Source organism: Nipponia nippon, unplaced genomic scaffold, assembly GCF_047370975.1.
Source record: "Nipponia nippon isolate SJK-2023a ecotype South Korea unplaced genomic scaffold, ASM4737097v1 scaffold_1, whole genome shotgun sequence".
Classification (NCBI taxonomy): Eukaryota; Metazoa; Chordata; class Aves; order Pelecaniformes; family Threskiornithidae; genus Nipponia; species Nipponia nippon.
Genome location: NW_028262290.1, coordinates 143,774,680 through 143,794,261, shown reverse-complemented (window position 1 = coordinate 143,794,261; position 19,582 = coordinate 143,774,680). Strand labels below are relative to the sequence as shown.

General features: G+C 41.1%; 1 long non-coding RNA gene and 1 pseudogene across 1 annotated transcript; one reads left to right on the top strand and one right to left on the bottom strand.

Moving 5' to 3' along the window:
* Positions 1–5,219, bottom strand: part of LOC104022904 (ATP-dependent translocase ABCB1-like) — a 46,843-nt pseudogene extending 41,624 nt beyond the window's left edge.
* Positions 5,220–14,358: 9,139 nt separating this feature from the next.
* LOC148057647 (uncharacterized) lies at positions 14,359–18,219 on the top strand. Its single transcript, XR_015705125.1, has 3 exons — positions 14,359–14,587; positions 15,140–15,692; positions 16,306–18,219. It is a non-coding gene; the product is annotated as an uncharacterized LOC148057647 (long non-coding RNA).
* The last annotated feature ends 1,363 nt before the right edge of the window (positions 18,220–19,582 follow it).

The window sequence follows — 19,582 nt, the reverse complement described above, 5'->3', positions numbered from 1 at the left end:
TCACATGATAATAATTTCCTTCTGTAAACTCCTATCCCAACAATGCTGAATGAAGATTAAGAGCAGTCAGCTACCTAGCACCCTACCTAGCCCCTAACCATGTTTAAGGGAACTGCACCTATGCAACACATATTACAAAGCATTTTCTGAAGCCAGAATTGAACATTCTACCTGTAAGATAATAAACAGTTGAAAAGATAGTTAAATTCAGCTACTCTACAACCACTAGCCTGAATTCCACATTTCGAATACAATATTTTCTCTGGTATGTGTGCTGATTTTATGAATATTCATAAAAATAATACACTGGAGCTAGAACACTCACCTTATTTAATAGTGTTGTGAAGTAGGACAAATGTAGGTTCATAAGTAAGTAAAGTTCAGAAAATTTATGAATATGGTATTAGGTGCTTCCTTCCAATTGTCCAAGGGTCACACTTTCGTTTAATTCTTGTTGCCAGAGGTTAAAGGTGTAATTAAGTTGTATAAGGATTCATCTACATGTGAAGCTAATCAGTCATGAGTGATTCTGGAATGTGCGTATTGCACTTTAATTTCAGAATAAATGTGCCTTGTTCTGGTTTGGCTCTGCAGTAAGAAGTGATTGCAACAACTTTTCAGAATTAGATACTGCACTTTATATTTACATTTGATTTAAACCTGGATTAGTTTTCCAGTGCACAAACTGCTTTGTAGAAATCAAATGATGAGACAGAGGTGGCAACACTTAAGAGTTTGACTATTTTAGGGATGCTTTGAGGAACATCATTACACGTCTGTGCACCAGTAATAGTGATTCTTGTCCAAATATTCAGAGGCGGTGATTAACTCCTTTTGAAATCAATGCTTGACAAGTAAGTAAGGTGATTAAAATAAGCATAATGCTCTTTAATGAGGAGCATTTGGCTGAACCATGCAACTATATGAATATAGTGTTCAGCTCTTTGCCCTCTGTACCTTGTCTAGTTCTCTGTAAAGGAACAAAGTGGTGTTGGAGAAGTTGTGGGAAATAGCACGGAGGTAACGTGAGCAAGGCTCCCACTGATTTAGAAGAAAAGGAAAAAGGTGATGATATTTGGACAAAAGGGACTGTCTGGTGCGTCTTTTAAGAAGTCTGATAATTTATATGCTCAAACTCAGCAGCAGAAAAGCAGTTTTTCTGATAATCTCATTTTTCTATCAGTCTGAAAGTCATTTGCTAATCTCGTGAGAAATAAAGTCATGCAACAAAGGCTTATCTTCTTTTACCTCCTAAAATATTTCTCTAAGACGTACGTTCTTTTATAACTCAAGATCAGAATTTTACATTTAAGTCACACAAGTGGAATAAATGTGCATTCCTTGGAAGAACTTTCTCTATTCGAGGGGGAAGAAGAGAAAGCTTTCTTTAGTGAAAGAAAACTTGTGTTTAAATGAGAAGATTTCTTCTTCAAATAACAGAAGTAGGCTTGTATTAGGAGCCTTTTTTGTGTGTATGTGTGTTCAAGTAAGCGGACCTACAATCATAGTCTTTGGGTCACTTTTAATATCCTAAAATGCACAGCAGTTAGTAAATATTGAAACATCTAAGAACATTTGTGCTGAGTTATATATTTATTGCACCTGATTTTTTTAATAACTGGGGCTTTATTACATATTTTAATTTATATATTTAGTTTTGTTTAAGAAGAGCTTCTGATTTCAAGGCATAGCACGACGCATTTTACCTTTGTTTCTTTTACCATTTCTCATTCATCCATTTATTTAATTCTTTAACCCCAATGTTGATTCTTTAAAATGCTTCCTTTAAACCCTGGCATTTCTGTTAACTGGTGAACTGTTTGTAATACCACAGGAGACTGGCTGGAGGCAATACAGAACTGGTCAAATTAAAGCCCTGTCGCTTCTCATGGTAGTGAGTGGACCAGTGATACATCTGGCCCACAGCATAGGAGCAAACTGCTTCCCTGGTAATAAATAGCTTAAAGTAAGCTGCTATTCTGCCCTTTAATTCTCCAAATAAAACTCATTTTTAATTGCATAAAAGCCATATTTCAATGACACCATCTAGGAGTTACAACAGTTCTACCTGGATAAGTAAAGTTTTCTGAAGTAATAAAACTATCATCTGTCATGTCACCAGAGATGATCATCATAAGGGCTCCCCCTGCTCCAGGGAGTATTGCCATAGTAGTGCACAGCACCATGAGGAGTTTATCCCACCAGCTGGAGTATTGAAACTGAAAGTGGAAACAGAACTATGCTGAAAACTTCTCTAATTACAGCAAATGCATTTGAGTGGCAACACAGTGTTAACAGTGCAGAAGGAGGCAGTAAAAAGTAAAATAAGAAAATTGTAATACATAAAATTGTAAAATCGTAACATAAACCAGTAACTTCTTAATAATGGTTTTAAGAATAAAATCATGGCTTTCATAAAATATGTATAATAATAAAATATTAAAACCATATGTTTAAACAAATTTTGCATTTAATTTAACTACATCCAATTGGAATTTAAATTTATGACTATAACAAAAAAAATATCTAAGAATATAATATCTGTAATAATTTCTCTACTTTTACAGTATCTTAGATAGGTCCACACTTGGGGCTGGTGGGTCTTTACCACTGTCAGAAGTTTCAAGACCAATATATTTAAAGCTGTATAAAAATGATGTTTACTCTACTGTTTCTATTGTAACTTTACTAATACTTCTCATGAAACAAAGGTCATAAAAAAATAAATATGATTGTGTACTAAGGGGAGTAAGAGTTTTATCATACATTTTATTGTACACAAGTATACAAATAGAAAATAATCACTCTGGATTTTAGTCAGCTTACTGAAGCCAAAAAATTTCTCAAATTGTTATTGGACCTGCATGGAGGCAGGTGCCATGGGCTGTCATGTCACCACAGTGACCTCTAAACAGGCTCTCAGTTCATGCTGACTGTGAGATACCTTATCCTCCTTGTAGCAGGGTGGTAAATCACCTCTCACATCCCTAGGAATGGTTAGCTCAGAGCAGCTTGGTCCCATCCTCATGCTCCAAATGAGGAAGAAGAGAAAGTCAAAAAGGGGCAAAAATTTCTTTCTTGTGGCATAATAATGAGTCCTTTGGTAAAAACATATGTGCAGATATGTAATGGAGTAGATGTGTTCAACATCCTTTAGATTGGCTATTGGAAAAAATTTCTTCACCGAAAGGGTTGTCAAGCACTGGAACAGGCTGCCCAGGGAAGTGGTTGAGTCCCCATCCCTGGAGGTATTTAAAGACGTGTAGATGTGCTGCTTAGGGACATGGTTGAGTGGTGGGGGACCCGCGTCAGTGTGCCAGCCTAGGGTAGTCCTAGGAGACACCAGTTTGAGCATGACATGTCTGGCCCTGCTGCCAGAAAATAGGTGCGAGTGCTCAGACCGGTCCAGGGATGTGATTTCCAGAGGCACCCCAACCAAGAAAAAGAGAGGATCAATGGGTTTTCCTTCCCCAGCCCATAGTGATGGTCTGAAAGGCATGGCTGTGAAATAATCCCTTAAGTGAAGGAAACTGTACTTTTTGGCATGTAAGTAGGGTCCACAGTGTGCACCTTTGGGTTTTGCTGTGGCTGTTGACTGAACAGAGTTGCCCTGGTCTTTCAGGTGAGTTGGAGCAGTTTAGTGTTTCTTGTCCTCTGTGTGGGGAAGGAGGAATTACCAATGTGTGTTTTTCTTTTGTCCTATGTGTGAATTTTTACCACTTGTTTCCCACAGGTTTTCAGAAAATGGGGAGGAAGATGGGAACGCTGCTGAATGCAGTGCTAGCAGGGAGAATAGGGAGAGTGTAATGCCAGTTGCCATCGCTCCTATGTTGTGCAGTAGTAGTTTTCTCTTGCTTCCTCTGCAGGAAGAAGTTTTGTTTCAAATGAGTTATCCTTCAGGAGGTTAAGAGGCATTGGTTTTCCATAGGTATTTGGGAGACTAGGGAAATCTTTTCACTTACAAAAAAAAAAAAAAAAAAATCCCTAAAGCCACCTCAGATTCTGTTAGACTCAGGCTTGACTTAAACCTGAATAAATCCCAAGTCTGCTACTAGTTAAGCATGACATTGAATTACTCTGTTAAATCTTAATATGGTTATCAAGGAGACTGAAATAGTACAGAAGTTGCTCTGTTACTTCCTTTCCAAGCTAATTCAAATAGCTCCTGTGCAGTTTCGCTTTAAGTCCTCAAGAGGGCAGGTAATCAAAGATGTAATAAGAGAAATTCTTCTAGTATGTTATGAAAACTTCTTCAGATAATTGTGGTCAAGCCTTGGAACAGGTGCCTAGAGAGGCTGTGGAACTACAGCTGCTGGAGATTTTCCAGACTTGCCTGGACAAGGCTCTGAGCAACCTGCTCTAACTTTGTTGTTTAGCTTGACTTTGAGAGGGACATTGGGCCAGAGGACCTCCTGAGGTCCTCTGTATCTATCATTGCTCTAATTATGTAAAATGCAAAAATATTGTGGCCTGCATATAAAAGAAGAAAATTAAAACTGTGTGCTTCCAAATTACCTGTTTAAAAATGAATGCAATTGTCCTGTAAAATCTGCTGTGACTCTCTCCTGTTGTTTTCTGGATATGAATTCGGGTGGGAGAGTCTCGGCTGAGAAGACGCTAGTTAGTAATTAGTATAGTACTGATAAATTAGAATCAATTGCAAAAGAATAACTTGAAAATAAAAGCTAAGATTTCCTTGTTTCTGACAATGCCTTTTAAAGAGTATTCCATTAGGCAGTGATGCCAGGTGCTTATGAAAGTATAGCTAGTGTGGGAGATGAATTTTCTGGCATATGCTGCCCTTATGCTGGGGATTTTCCTTTTCTTTCTTTCTGTGTCTCCAAGCATGTTTCAGGTCTATCTGTTAATAGACCTATGTCAGCATCTGTTGGACGTAGCTGTGACAATAAAAACCTCCAGCATTTTAAGCTAGCTTACTCCATCTCCTGTGTCTGCCTTTTCTTTCCTTTCTTCTCCTCCATTTTCCCTTCCCATTGCAGATCTCCGAGTACTCTATACCACAAACAGTAGAGTGCCTCTAGTATAGCTCTGCAACATGGGTAGAGATACATATATACAAATAATAAATTTTAAACATTCTGGTAGACTGGGATTGCTAAACTCACAAATAGCATGAAACTTACCACTGTAGACAGGCTGACCATATTCAGTTTCTCAGGTTTCTTCTTGTCGCCACTGCTAAAAAAATATGATTGCATTTTAAGCAGGAAGAGCACTTAAAACATCAAAGCAAGCCTAATGCATTATTAATACAATTACTGACTCTTAATTGTGTTCACATGCAAGGAGGAGATACAGGAATGTAAAATAAGAACTTCTAATGTTATCTCAGTGTATTTCCCTGAACACTGTCAAAAATATTTTCAAGAAGTCTTCTGGTTTGGTTTTGTGTTAATGCAGAGTCTATTTGGGAAAAAAAACCCATACAGCCTAGCTGTAGGTTACAAGCTACCTATGTGAGACTCACTTAAAATTACAACTCCTATGAAAAAGTATTAAGAATGGCTGTAGCTAAATCTACAGTGGGACTTTGATAATGTAGCAAGACTCCTCTTGCAAACTTTGCTAGTGTCCTCCTATCTACATTCCACTTTTTCTTCCTAAAGAAGAGAATGGGAAGTTCTTTGATGATTAAAGCTGTCTGTCTAGCCTTTCTAGCCAAGGCTAGGGCCTAGTGGTAGCTATTGGCCATATTTTTAAGTAGCTTTGGAAAACTAGGTGGGTGGGCTAATCTAACATTACTGCCAGTTGTCTGTCAAAGACCTCTCATAGCAAAGTACTTTGATTTCAGATCATTAGAGTGCAGCTGGGCAGACTGGTCCTTGTAATCATAAGATTCAAGCTACAGAATTGAACTTGGAAGAAACTAGGCTATTAAAATGAGAAGTGGACTGCAAAGAGGGGAAAATGAAACAAACTTGGAGAAGGTGGAGGTGATGGCAGAAAGAATGCAATGCTTTGTGATGGTCGGAAGGCTTATACTAGAAAGAAAAAATGAACAGGTGGAATTTCAGAAAAATCACTGTGAGTTTGCAGAGCAGTGCCCTGTCCTATCACAAGATACCCTGTGAGTTATTAACGTGGCTTGTGGGGTTGGAAGATGATCTGTGTCAAACAGATGGTGTTAAAATGATGTAGAAGTTTTGCTTCTGCTTGAAAAATTCAAAGGTTCATACTGAAGGTTTCCACTTGAAAAAATGTTAGTTAAAGCACTAAACTTTAGCTGACTCTGTTATAGCGAAAACCTTGGGGCTTTGGAATTGGGGTTTTTTGGTACTAAACCTGTATTCATTGCATTGCCATTATGAGCGGTACCAACTTATATTGAAAAGTGACAATAATCAGTCTTTGCCTAGACAGAGAGAAAATAAACTGTTCTGTTCATAGTTGCCACTTTGGGATTAAGCTGTATTTTTCTAGCTTGGGCACTCCCAGCAATGACTGTAAGGCAACATGCTTGGTAAAATGGGCAGTGTAATCTTTAATATAAATAGGCATCTTGTTCAATCAGTAGTGCATCAGACTTTCACTGGATACTCTAAAATATGATACAATTTTGTATTCATTTCTCTTCTTCCAAAATATGCCAGGCTCTGAGAATGTTATTAAAGTCTATCTCATTTGCAGAGGGAAATAAGGGGTTTGGTTGTGGGTGGGTTCTTTTTTCAAAGAGAAAACATGAGATATTTTATTTTTACCTGACATTTTCACAGCTTTTTGGTACAGTATAACTAGCAGTGATAGCAGTAAGCTTTATTCTGACATGCCAGAGACTGCAAGTTGATGAACACTGAAATGATAAATTACCATACTTCCCAGTTTTCTTTTTTTGAAACATGAAAGGGGTAGAGAGGAGAGCGTGCAGGACCTCTGACCCCAACTGGCCTTCTATTCGAGTAAAAAAGTTACACTTCCTTCAGAGAACCTGGGGAAGCATGTAACTTAGCTGTCCTTTAACTACTCTGACTTCAGCTCTCTCAGTATTTTGGATCAGCCTTTTAACAGAAGAGGATAGATACAGCTGTCACTATCTTTTTGCAAAAGAATGAGTGAAGCTTCGAAATTTTCAATATCCCCAATAGAAACTCTCAATCATAGCATCAAGGTACAAGCAAGGCTTTCTGTTCCTCAGACAGGCTTCCCCTGACGTGCAGGGTTCAGCTGGATTTATCTGTTAATAATTTATCTATATTTAGATTTATTTGTCCATATTTAGATACAGATATTGATACATTTTTATATCTGTTTGTACCGTCTGAAGAGAATAATGCATATCAAAGACTTTTCCAAAAAAGGAAAACCGTGTGATTATTCTTGTATTGTTTACCAGTAAAATTTAAGCCTATGCAGTTAAAGGTAAAACATTAATAGAATAAAATCATAGAACGGCTCAGGTTGGAAGGAACCTCCAAAGATCATCTGGTCCAACTTTTTGTGGGAATATTTTTAAATCAACTGCTATACTTACCATTTGCCATCAGATCCATAACCCTGATATGATACAGCAATATTATCAGCCTTTGCATTTCTCTAAGACTTTATTTCATCTTCAGAATGCATTTTAGCCTGTTTGAGAAACAACTTACCTCAGGAAAAACTACCAGTAATATTTAACTGAGAGAATGCAAAGCGAATAATCTGAAAACCTATATCCTGATGTGCTGTTTGAAACCAGCTTGCCTTCAGTTTTTAAGCAGGACCCACAGTGGTGTCCTCTGCATAATCCTTGGTAATATGTTATTTCAAAGCATGAAAATTTCTGCAGTTTACCATCATAATTAATACAAAATAAACAGTAAAATATATTTTAAAGTAGAATGAAATTTCACTGGATATTTTTGCTTGGTTTTAAATACTCAGTATTGAACATTGATAATCTGCCTCAGACAAAATAAATGTGCTGTCTTACTAGGGGGGTGATCTTAATCTGTTTTCACCTGTTCTGGAAGGTTATTCAACAGTCAGTAGGACTATGTTTGTTAAGACCAAGCAGCGAGGTTGGACTTTGCTCAATTCACATAAAACTCTGAAGAAAAAACTTTCAAAAACTGTTACCTGCCAGCCTTTTGCAGCCCCCTTGGAGCCTGCTAGGTCTGTGAAGGACTATGTGCACACTGCCTCCAGAAATGAATAGTTTTGAAGAGCCTGTTTTATCACTGTCACTCTTGAAAGCATCTGAGAAGTCTCCTCTTAACGCCTCTCAAAGGAAGTCGCTTTGTTCACATTTAATTATTCTTTGTAAGGTTCACAAGTAATCAGGATGACTGAAAAAGCACCATTTCCTGGAGCAGACCACCACACCTGGGCCCTGAACACACCATAAGCTGTTCAAGGGAAGGTGCTCTCATTATCACTGTTCAGCCATCCATGTTCAAACTGAATGAGAGTCAGTGTGGTCCCATTTGAACAGCTTGTGCCCAGAAGACGGAGTGCATTTGCAGAAAGTCATATACTTTACTTAATGACAAATGTTCATAAAGACTCTTTAAGCCTACTCTTATAATAGGTAACAGACAATGCTTGTAAGTTTTATAATAGGATTTAAGCTATGCTATATTTTATCTTTTGAATTAGCTGACCTTAAAGTTTTATAGATGGTTGTGTTTATATCTGGAAAATCAGTGTTGTCTTTTGAGAATTTGATAGTGTTGGTTGAGAAGGAATAGAAAGCTTAAAAAAAAAATTGAATCAAAAAATGTTTGAATAGTCAGAATGAGATTTGGGTATGTGAGAGCTGTTAGGAATTTGGAGGAACTTTTCATAAGGTTGGAGGAATTTTTCATAATATCATAAGGTGTTTTCTTTTCATTATGAGTTCTAAGGGTGGCCTTTGTGGGCCCTACAGCAATGCAATGGCAGGAAAAGGTGGTGGAGGGGAAAGGGAGAGCTGCTGCAGCCCCTCTCTCATCAGGAGAGGCAGGAGAGGAGAGAGAAGCAACCGCAGCAGTACCTGAGCATCCACTTTCCAGCTTCCTGTGGCTGTCCTGTAAACAGCTATCTGCAATTCCTGACACAAATGTTTGCCAGTCCCTGGCTTTCACTGAGTAAAGGCATGGCTTGCTGTCGTGCTGTCAGAACAATGTTCTGTTAGAGTTGATGGCTTGTTGGTTAAAGTGACAAAACACCCCTCTCTCTCCTTGGGGAGACACAACCCAAGGCTGATTCCTTGGCTCAGGCTGTCAGCCAAAACTGGGGGTGAAAGCAGAGGTCATAAAGTATTTCTAAAACATTCCTTTTGTCATATTCCGGTCACCTTTGAGGTGCATGATACTTTTATGTACTCTTTGGAAAAAAGTTTAGAAAGTGATTTTCATGTGTTATTTTTATGACTATTTTCTTCTTAATATAGCTTGTGATGTATTGAATGGTTTTGACATACTGGAAACCACCATATGGAGTGGATTTGTTTAATTGGTTGGATCCACATGGTTGACCATGATTTTTCCTGCACAGAATCACAGAATGGCTGAGGTTGGCAGGCACCTCTGGAGATCGTGTAGTCCAAACCCTAGGAGGGTCAAGCAGAGCAGGTTACTAAGGGCTGTGTCTCGTATGGTTTTGAATATCTAAATGTGGACTCCACAACCTCTCTAAGCAACCTGTTTCAGTGTTCAACCACCTTCACAATAATAAACTGTTTTCTCATGTTCAGACAGAATTTGACCCATCGCTTCTTCTTCCGTTTCCAGGTTTCAGCTGGGATAGAGTTAATTTTCTTCCTAGTAGCTGGCATAGTGCTATGTTTTGGATTTAGTATGAGAATAACGTTGATAACACACTGATGTTCTAGTTGTTGCTAAGTAGGGCTTACACTAGTCAACCACTTTTTCAGCTTCCCATGCTCTGCCAGGTACACAAGAAGCTGGGAGGGGGCATAGCTGAGACAGCTGACAAACTGGCCAAAGGGCTATTCCGTACCATATGATGTCATGCTCTGTGTATAACCTGGGGGGAGTTGGCCGGAGAGCAGTGATTGCTGCTTGGGGACTGGCTGGACATCGGTCAGTGGGTGGTGAGCAGTTTCATCACTTGTTTTTCCTGAATTTTGCTTCTCTCTCTCTCTCTCTCTCTCTCTCGTTGCTTGCCTTTTCGCTACAATTTATTATTATTATTTTTATTATCATTATTATTACTATTATTATTATATTTCAATTATTAAACTGCTCTTATCTCAACCCATGAGTTTTCTTACTTTTGCTCTTCAGCTTCTCTCCCCCATCCCACTGGCGGGGGGAGGGTGAGCAAGCAGCTGAGTGGTGCTTGCTTGCTTGCCAACTGGGGTTAAACCATGACAACCTTTTTTGGCACCCCATATGCTGCATGAAGTGTTTGAGATAATAACAGATTAACCAGAGTTTGTTGAGGAATTTATACCTGTTAACAGTTGCGGGTCACGATATTGATTCGTCTGTTCTCAATCTTAGTTTATCTGACCTGCACCATGCTCTTTTTTTTTTTTTTTTTTTTTCTGTACATGTTAAAGATTGGTGTTGGTTTTTGCAGTTTGCTGTGTTCTGCAGTGATTAGTGATGTTTTGGCTGGGAGATTTGTTATTAAAACACTGGCCTTGAGCTTTATCTGGTATTTAAGTTTCGTACTGAAGCCACTACTGTACTTCGAGCACCATCTCATGGAGACAATTAGCAATTATACTTCTTCCTCTGAGAGGTTTTTTATGGAGGAAATACAGAATGGCACCTTTGCTACCTTCTTCTATGATGTTTCCTCCTTCATTACAATAAGTTTTCAGTATCTTGAACATGCTTGGGTAGTTAAGATACTTCTTAACTTAGGAATATTGTTTCGGTTTTGTCTAAGGTTAATAAGCAATTTAAGAATATTATCCAGAGATCTGCCCCAAGGCTGGATATGAGTGGCAGGGTGTGTGGGATAGCATGGGCAAATGCCTAGGATGGTGGGCACCTCCAATGTTTTGGAACTTCACTCCTGAACAAGTACAGAATCCTGAAAAATTAGTAGAATATTTGGAAAAAGTATGCTGTCACCCTGGCAATTCTATGGAGACACAAATCACCGCAATGTGCTGGGGCCTGGCCCATGCCTACAGAGCCCTGTTAAACACTATTCAGTACCCTCAAGGGGAAGAGAAGGTCTCTGGATCTGAGGACAAAATGACAGGCACTGTGGCTACTCCACCCCCAGCCACAGACACTGCGGTTACTCCAACCCTGGCCGCATGTACTGCTGCTGAATCAGGGAACCAACCCGTGCTGGTATCAGTCACGCTTATACACAAGAAGAAGTCTTGGAAGCGAAAGTCAGCTCATTTAGAAAGGGGTGATGAAAAAGCAGGGCCATCACAAGAAGAAGAACTCATAAATGAGATGGAAACCACCCAATCCCTGTCCTTGAGTGAGCTGTGAGATATGCGAAAAGATTTCAGCCATCGTCCAGGTGAACATGTTGTCACCTGGCTGCTCCAATGCTGGGATAACGGGGCTAGTAGCCTGGACTTAGAGGGTAGGGAAGCCAAACAGCTGGGATCCCTTTCTATGGAAGGGGGCATTGACAAAGCAATTGGAAAAGGGGCACAAACTCTTAGCCTTTGGAGGCGACTACTGTCAGGTATGAAGGAAAGATACCCTTTCAAGGAAGATGTTATATATCGCCCAGGCAAACGGACCACCATGGAGAGAGGTATCCAGTACCTGAGGGAGTTATCCATGCTGGAGGTGATTTATAGTGACCTGGACAACAAGCAGTTATCCAAAGATCCAGATGAAGTGCGGTGCACAAGACCCACGCAGCGGAAGTTGGTACAGAGCGCACCAGTGTCGTATGCCAACTCTTTGGCGATACTGACCTGGAAAGATGAAGAGGCACCAATGGTGGATGAAGTGGCCAGCCAACTCTGGGAATATGAAGAAAGTATGTCTTCCTCCCTCATCTCAGCTGTGGAGAAACTGTCCCGGAAGGTCCAGCAGCTCAAAGAGAATAGGTCCTATTCCCCACCTGTACAGATCAGTATCTCAGCTATTAGAAGTCCACATTTTTCTGCTCAAGAGAGAGGATATAGAGGGTACACACCATGGGGCACCTTATGGTTTTACCTGCATGACCACAGAGAGGATATTAGGAAGTGGGATGGAAAATGTACCTCAGTGAACCTCATGAGTTGGAAGGAAAAACAATCACACAAGTGTGTTCTTCCAGGAAAATTGCTGCTCCAGTTTCCAGTGGGCAGTTCCCCAGACAGAGTAGAAGGGCTGATCTTACTCCCGATTTTAATGAAGGAGATCCTGACTCATATTTACAAGAAGTGAATAATGAATACTATGACCAGGACTAGAGGGGCCCTGCCTCCAGCCAGGTGGACGAAAGGGACAACTGGGTTTACTGGACTGTGTGGATTCGATGGCCTGGCACATCAGACCCACAGGAGCATAAGGCTCTAGTGGACACCAGTGCACAGTGTACCCTAATGCCATCAAGCTATAAAGCGGCAGAACCCATCTGTATTTCTGGAGTGACAGGGGGATCCCAACAACTAACTGTACTGGAGGCCGAAGAGAGCCTATCTGGGAATGAGTGGCAAAAACACCCCATTGTGCCTGGCCCAGAGGCTCCGTGCATCCTTGTCATAGACTACCTCAGGAGAGGGTATTTCAAGGACCCAAAAAGGTACCGGTGGGCTTTTGGTATAGCTGCCTTGGAGACGGAGGAAATTAAACAGCTGTCCACCTTGCCTGGTCTTTCAGAGGACCCTTCTGTTGTGGGGTTCCTGAGGGTCGAAGAACAACAGGTGCCAATCACCACCACAACAGTGCACAGGCGGCAATACTGCAGTCTCAACTGAGACTCCCTGATTCCCATCCATAAGCTGATTTGTCGACTGGAGAGGCAAGGAGTGATCAGCAAGACTCGCTCACCTTTTAACAGTTCTATATGACCAGTGCGGAAGTCTAATGGAGAGTGGAGACTAACAGTAGACTATCGGGGCCCAAAGGAAGTCACGCCACTTCTGAGCGCTGCCATGCTGGAAATGCTAGAACTTCAATACAAACTGAAGTCAAAAGCAGCCAAGTGGTATGCTACAACTGATATTGCTAATGCATTCTTCTCAGTCCCTTTGGCAGCAATGAACTGAATGGTATAATGTTAATTGTTATATAATACTGTATATCATCACTTCTATGGTGTCTATATGCCATATCAACAGTAGTACAGTAAGAATAATCCAGATTAATGAAGAACGAACTTTGATGAAACCGAGCAAAGTGCAGAAATGATAGAACCGAACAAGTGCAGCGATAATGGGACCAGAACTGGCTTCAGCATGCAACAATCCAACACCACAAACCATCTCTTCTGCCCTGAAGGACTGTTATGACAGATGAAGCCCAGAGTCATGGACTAAATGAACTCAATGAACGTTTTAGAGGGATGGGCCATAGACTAAGGGGATGATATAGAATCACAGAATCATAGAATGCTTTGGGATGGAAGGGACCTTTAAAGGTCATCTAGTCCATCCCCCCTGCAATAGGCAGGGACATCTACAACTAGATCAGGTTGCTCAGAGCCCCATCCAGCCTGGCCTTGAACGTTTCCAAGGATGGGGCATCTACCACCTCCCTGGGCAACTCGTTCCAGTGTTTCACCACCCTCATCATGAAAAATTTTTTCCTTATATCTAGTCTAAATCTACCCTCTTTTAGTTTAAAACCATTACCCCTTGTCCTGTCCCAGCAGGCCTTGCTAAAAAGACTATTCCCATCTTTCTTGTAGGCCCCCTTTAAGTACTGAAAGGCCACAATAAGATCCCCCCGCAACCTTCTCTTCTCCAGGCTGAACAACCCCAGCTCCATCCCTCTGATCATTTTTGTGGCCCTCCTCTGGACCCGCTCCAACAGGACCATGTCTTTCCTCTGCTGAGGACCCCAGAGCTGGACGCAGTACTCCAGGTAGGGTCTCACCAGAGCAGAGTAGAGAGGCAGAATCACCTCCCTTGACCTGCTGGCCACACTTCTTTTCACCAATATTTCCCTGTTGGCTCCTATAACCTCAAGAGCCCCCTGCTCATCCCCGTAAGACTTCAGCTGTGCTGCAGTGTCTCCACCACGCCTCAGATCAACAGGGTGAGGGCCCCTGCTAGCACCCCATCCCCTGCTAGTACCCTGTCCCTCTAACCATGGCGTGTCATCCCACCCTTTGTCACAGGCAAACCTGATATTGACGCCCTCCCCCTTCAAATCTAGTTTAAAGCCCTGTCGATGAGCCCCGCAAGCTCCTAAGCAAAAACCCTTTTCCCTGTTTCAGAAAGGTGAATCCTGTTGGATGCCAGCAAACCTGGTGCCGTGTAGGCCATCCCGTTGTTGAAAAACCCAAAATTGTGATGATGACACCAGCCATGGAGCCATGTATTAATGGACTGGATCCATTTATTCCTTTCGATGTTCCTGCCCACAATTAGAAGGAAGGAGGAAAAAATAACCTGTCCTCCTAATTCCCTCACCAACCGTCCCAAGGCCCTGAAGTCTCTCTTGATAGCTTTTGGACTACAGGTTGCAGCTTCCTCTCCACCTACATGGAAGATCAATAACAGGTAGTAGTCCGAGGGCTGTACCAGGCTGGGAAGTTTCCTGGTGATGTCCTTAACCCGGGCCCCAGGGAGGCAGCCTACTTCCCTATGAGGAGGGTTTGCCAGGTATATTGGACCCTCTGTTCCCTTCAGAAGGGAGTCACCTACAACTATAACCCTTCTTTCCTTCCTCGTGGAAGTGGTTGTGATACTGTGGGTAGGCCTATCTAACCTTGGAGACACCTCTGGTGTAGAAGGACTATCATCCACATCCTCCCTTGACTGGCCTTCCACTTCCAGAGCCTCATACGTGTTAGACAGAGGCACCGGTGAGGGTGTAGTGGGCAAGGAGGGAGTTTGCCTTCCACCCTGAGCATGGCCTTGCCTCCATTCACTTCTTTCCTTTAGGCTGCTGCCTTCAGCATGGCAGTGGGAGGATACGGGGTCCCCTTGATCCTAAGTATTTCCTATTTGGCACTCCTGTTTCTGTTCCAGGGAGGGCAGAGCTTGGCTCCACCGGTCAATCTCTTGCTCAGCCTCTGTGATGCTCCTTAATGTTTCTACTTTCTCTCGTAGCTCTGCCACCCAGCTGAGCAGATCATCTACCTGGTCACACCTCACACAGCTGATCTCACTATTGCCAACCATTGCCAGTGAAAGGCTTTGGCACTCCCTGCAGCCTAAGACCTGCATGGCTGCATGGTTTGCTGGGAGCACAGTTTGGGTTGCCACATCCATTCTGGTGGTCATAGAGGACATGGCCTTCTGCCAGGTGGAGACCATAGCTGAGCTTCTTCTGAGAGGGTGATGACCACCAGCTGAACTTGCCTTTTGACCTGGCAGAGCTTCAGCGCCCTGCCTGCGCGAACTGCCGTGCCACGCCCTGGCTGACATGCCATGCCTGTTTGCCTGTCCTGGTCGCTGCGCTCCCTACGGGCTGTTGAAATCTCCCACGGTTGCTCCTGGGTATGCCCCCTGCCATGTCGGCCTCACTTACAAGAGCTGTCGGCTCCCGGTGGGTCTCTCGGCACGTCCACAGGTTTCCCGGGCTCCAGGAACGCCCCCTTAGGCTCATCGCCTCGTGCTCAGCTGCCGCTGTGCTCCTCGCTGACTGAGTGTATATCTCTGTGTATGTACCAAAAGACAGGGAAAGTGGTGGTGATTAATTGGCATGTATTGGAAAGGATAGGACCTGGGCATGACATAGATGGTATAGAAGAAGGGGTGGATACTGTCCTGGTTTCGGCTGGGATAGGGTTAATTTTCTTCCTAGTAGGTGGCATAGTGCTGTGTTTTGGATTTAGGATGAGAATAATGTTGATTGATTGATAACACACTGATGTTTTGGTTGTTGCTAAGCAGTGCTTACACTGGTCAAGGACTTTTCAGCTTCCCATGCTCTGCCTGGTGCACAAGAAGCTGGGGAGGGGGCACAGCCAGGACAGCTGACCCAGCCTGGCCAAAGGGCTATTTTGTACCATTCCATTCCATGACATCATGCTCAGTATATAAAGCTGGGGGGAGTTGGCCGGGGGGCAGTGATCGCTGCTCGGGGATGGGCTGGGCATTGGTCAGTGGGTGGTGAGTGATTGCATCACTTTTTTTTCCTGAGTTTTGTTTCCTTCTCTCTCTCTCTCTCTTGTTGTTTGCCTTTTCATTATAAGTATTATTATTATTATAATATTTCAATTATTGAACTGTTCTTATCTCAATCCATGAGTTTTCTTACTTTTGCTCTTCAGATTCTCTCCTCCATCCCACTGGGGAGGGACACGACAGTGAGCAAGCAGCTGTGGGATGCTTGATTGGTGACTGGGGTTAAACCACAGCATTGTGTTACTGGATACAATGGAGAAGAGTAATGTGTACGGACATACATTGTCACCCACAAAGAGAAGCTCATTGGTGTGTTATTGAGAATTATTTTAAGTCGGCTGTTCTCTGGCATGGACATCCTAGATATACATTTTATTATAATTTAAGGAATCATAAGAAACCTGACAATCTGGAACATATCGGGAAGAACTGGCCACCAGCTCATTTGATCCTTCTTCTTGATGGAACTTAGAAACAAAGGTTCACATCAGTTTTCAGATAGCTATAGATGAAGAACAACTGTGCAATAGAAAATGGATTTGCTAGGTCAAATGCAATTAAGATAATAAGGCAAAGCTAAGGAACTTGCTATGACCAAATAGTATAACATAGCTACCTTTGTAAACACAGAAAACATAATTTGAGAACAAATTGATATCACAGTGTTCAAGAATCTGTTTAATATGTGAATTCCCCAATATGGACTTTTTAAGATGACAGATTTAATAACTTATTGTGTGTAATGGTAAATGGATAAAAAATTAGATTCAGATGCCTTAAGGTATGTAAACTCAACATATAGGTTGGAATCCAAGTAATTGGCCAGTTTGTCAGTTATTTATCAGCTCTGAAACTGAAGTCAGTAGGCAAAACAACTTGAAAATGTTGAAATTATTCCCCCTGAAACAGGTATAATATTTCTTACTGATACATGGGTATTCTGAAGCTTAACATTTGCAATATGCTTTTAGTATTTAGAAACAAAAGCGGTGGATGAAAACAATAGTCCATAACTTTTGTTGACTTAATCTGAGATAGAAGTTTCTTTTATTTGCATGAATATTCTGATGCTTTGCTTTTGGATATGATATGTGATTCCTGAGGCAGACACCTAAAAGAAGGGTTTGCTCTATCCACAAAAAGGAGACACACAGTGGGTTACAGGCAGGTGGACTGCAGCTGCTATGCTGATGTTTGTAGGTGATAGTACAAGAATTGTGGTCATGGCCAGGGCTCAACCGCATGAGCAGCTACACATGCATAAACTCCTAAAGCTGGATGCGCAGGAGCAGCTGTGTTAGTGCTCCACGAACCTTCGCAGTAATGTCAATTCTGGTTTTGTGTCTCAAGCGCCAAACTATTTACCGACTGAACTGATGTACATTTCAGCTAGGAGCTGAAAGTTTTAAATTGCGTAATTATATTAATTTGGGGGAGGATGAGAGCATATTCTCAGAACAGTTTTCCTGTATGATGCTCGTGAGTATACTCACCAGACATTTCTTCTTGTGAAGCAATCTCATCTTAGAAACAGATTTTTCCTCAGTGTAAAGCAATAAACCATCTCTGTATCCTCATTGCAGCCAGTTTTACCTATTATATAACTCAATTCTTTTAAGATGATTATTTTAAGTGACATAAAAGTGCATTGTACCTCTGTTTCAAAGTCTGTGGTATATTAAATGGAACCAAACATTGAGTTTCCTGTCCAAAGCTGCAAAATCAAGCAATTATGTAACGCTTTTATCTTCTCTTGGCAGGAAATACTAAATTCACCTAGTACAAAATGCTGCTGGTGGTGGTAAAATGCGTGTTGCCATGCAGGTGAACAGTTTCACTCTAACATAACTGTAGCATTTTAATACCCTATTTTGTAAATCTCTATATCTGTTCTTTAAATATGATAGGGCACCTGAAATTCAATGTTGAATGACAGTGGTGATGAATGTAGTATTACTTAAAGAAGTAATTCACTCAGGAAAACAGCACTCGAACTCTGTATCTGGAATCAAATTACCCCAACTAAATGAAAACCTCTTTGCTGTTGTAATACTCGGAAATATTTTTAATAAATGGGAAGACTTTTCTTTAACCTTCTCCTTTATCTTAATATATTTTGTGACTAATAAGATCAAATTAGGAAGAAATAAATGAAAGGCCTTTGATTTAAATGCTAAGATAAACATTATCTACCACCATCGATTGCCTTCAGTAGGACTGCTTAACGTAGCAGAAGCTGGGAAGAACAGTTAGTGTCTACTGCCTTAGTCTAGGTCTTAAGAACTCTGACTTCAGTAGTCATGGTAGCAATGCCGTCAGGACTGTAAATTGATACTATTCCCTTAGGCAGAAAAGAGAGCGGGGATCCTGGGCAGTAACCAAAAGCTCCTAAGAATATTGCTCTTTGGATTAGACAGGACGCTGTACAGATTGAGTTGAACAAAATACACATGAAGAAGAAAAGAAAAAGAAATTGCTAAAAGAAAATGCAGGTTAACTTAGCTATTGTCCGAACAAATGAGGCCATCATGTGGCAAACTAAAGACATGGCCACAGAAAGAAAAATCATTGGTTAATAGTATTGGTGATAATGAAGAAAATACACACCTTCCATCATGAACTCAAGGGAAACTGGTGTGAAAGTTCAGACACAGAAATTCCTCCTGGTTTTTCATTTTCTGATGAGAAATTTTGAAGAATATTTCAGAAATTCTTTATCAATGAAAGATTCTTAGACAGAAAGCACATATATTTTTTCTATCATCTTTAAAGTCTCATAGGTAATAATGGAAGAATGAGAGTTAGAAGGAATAACCATGTCTTCAAAGGAAAGATTTCAAATGTCTGCAAATAAGAGCCAAGTGAGCAGTTAAGCTTCTGATGATTTATCGAGCTCCTCAGGAAATTGCAGGAAATGAAATTATAAACATCTGCAAACCTAGACTGTCGTATGCCTCATCAAATGTACTGTTAACAAGCTGAACCTTGAAATATTAGCATCCTGAACTGTAATTCTCAACTCCAGCATGCATGAAGAGTAATGTCTGAGTTGTTTTTGATTTAGCAGGTGTGTAAATAACTCTCATCTTCAATTACTCATCTTCTTTTACATTGAAGAATAGACAGGTACATGGAGATAAATATTCTATAGAGCTACCCAAGAGAAAATCTTGGGAAAACTTAATTTAGATTAGGAATTTCTAATGCTGAATTCCCTTTGTGGATGGAGAAACATGTCATAATTCCATACTACCTTCTTCTACCCATCCCTTGGAATGTGTGCATAAGTTTCGTTTGGTTGATTGGTTTTTGAACAACATGGAAATAATGTATTGTTTTACATCACTATGAAATATGTGCATGTCAAGGAATGACTGAAGAGTTTGTACAACAAACAAGCACATTGATTAATCCAAAACAAAA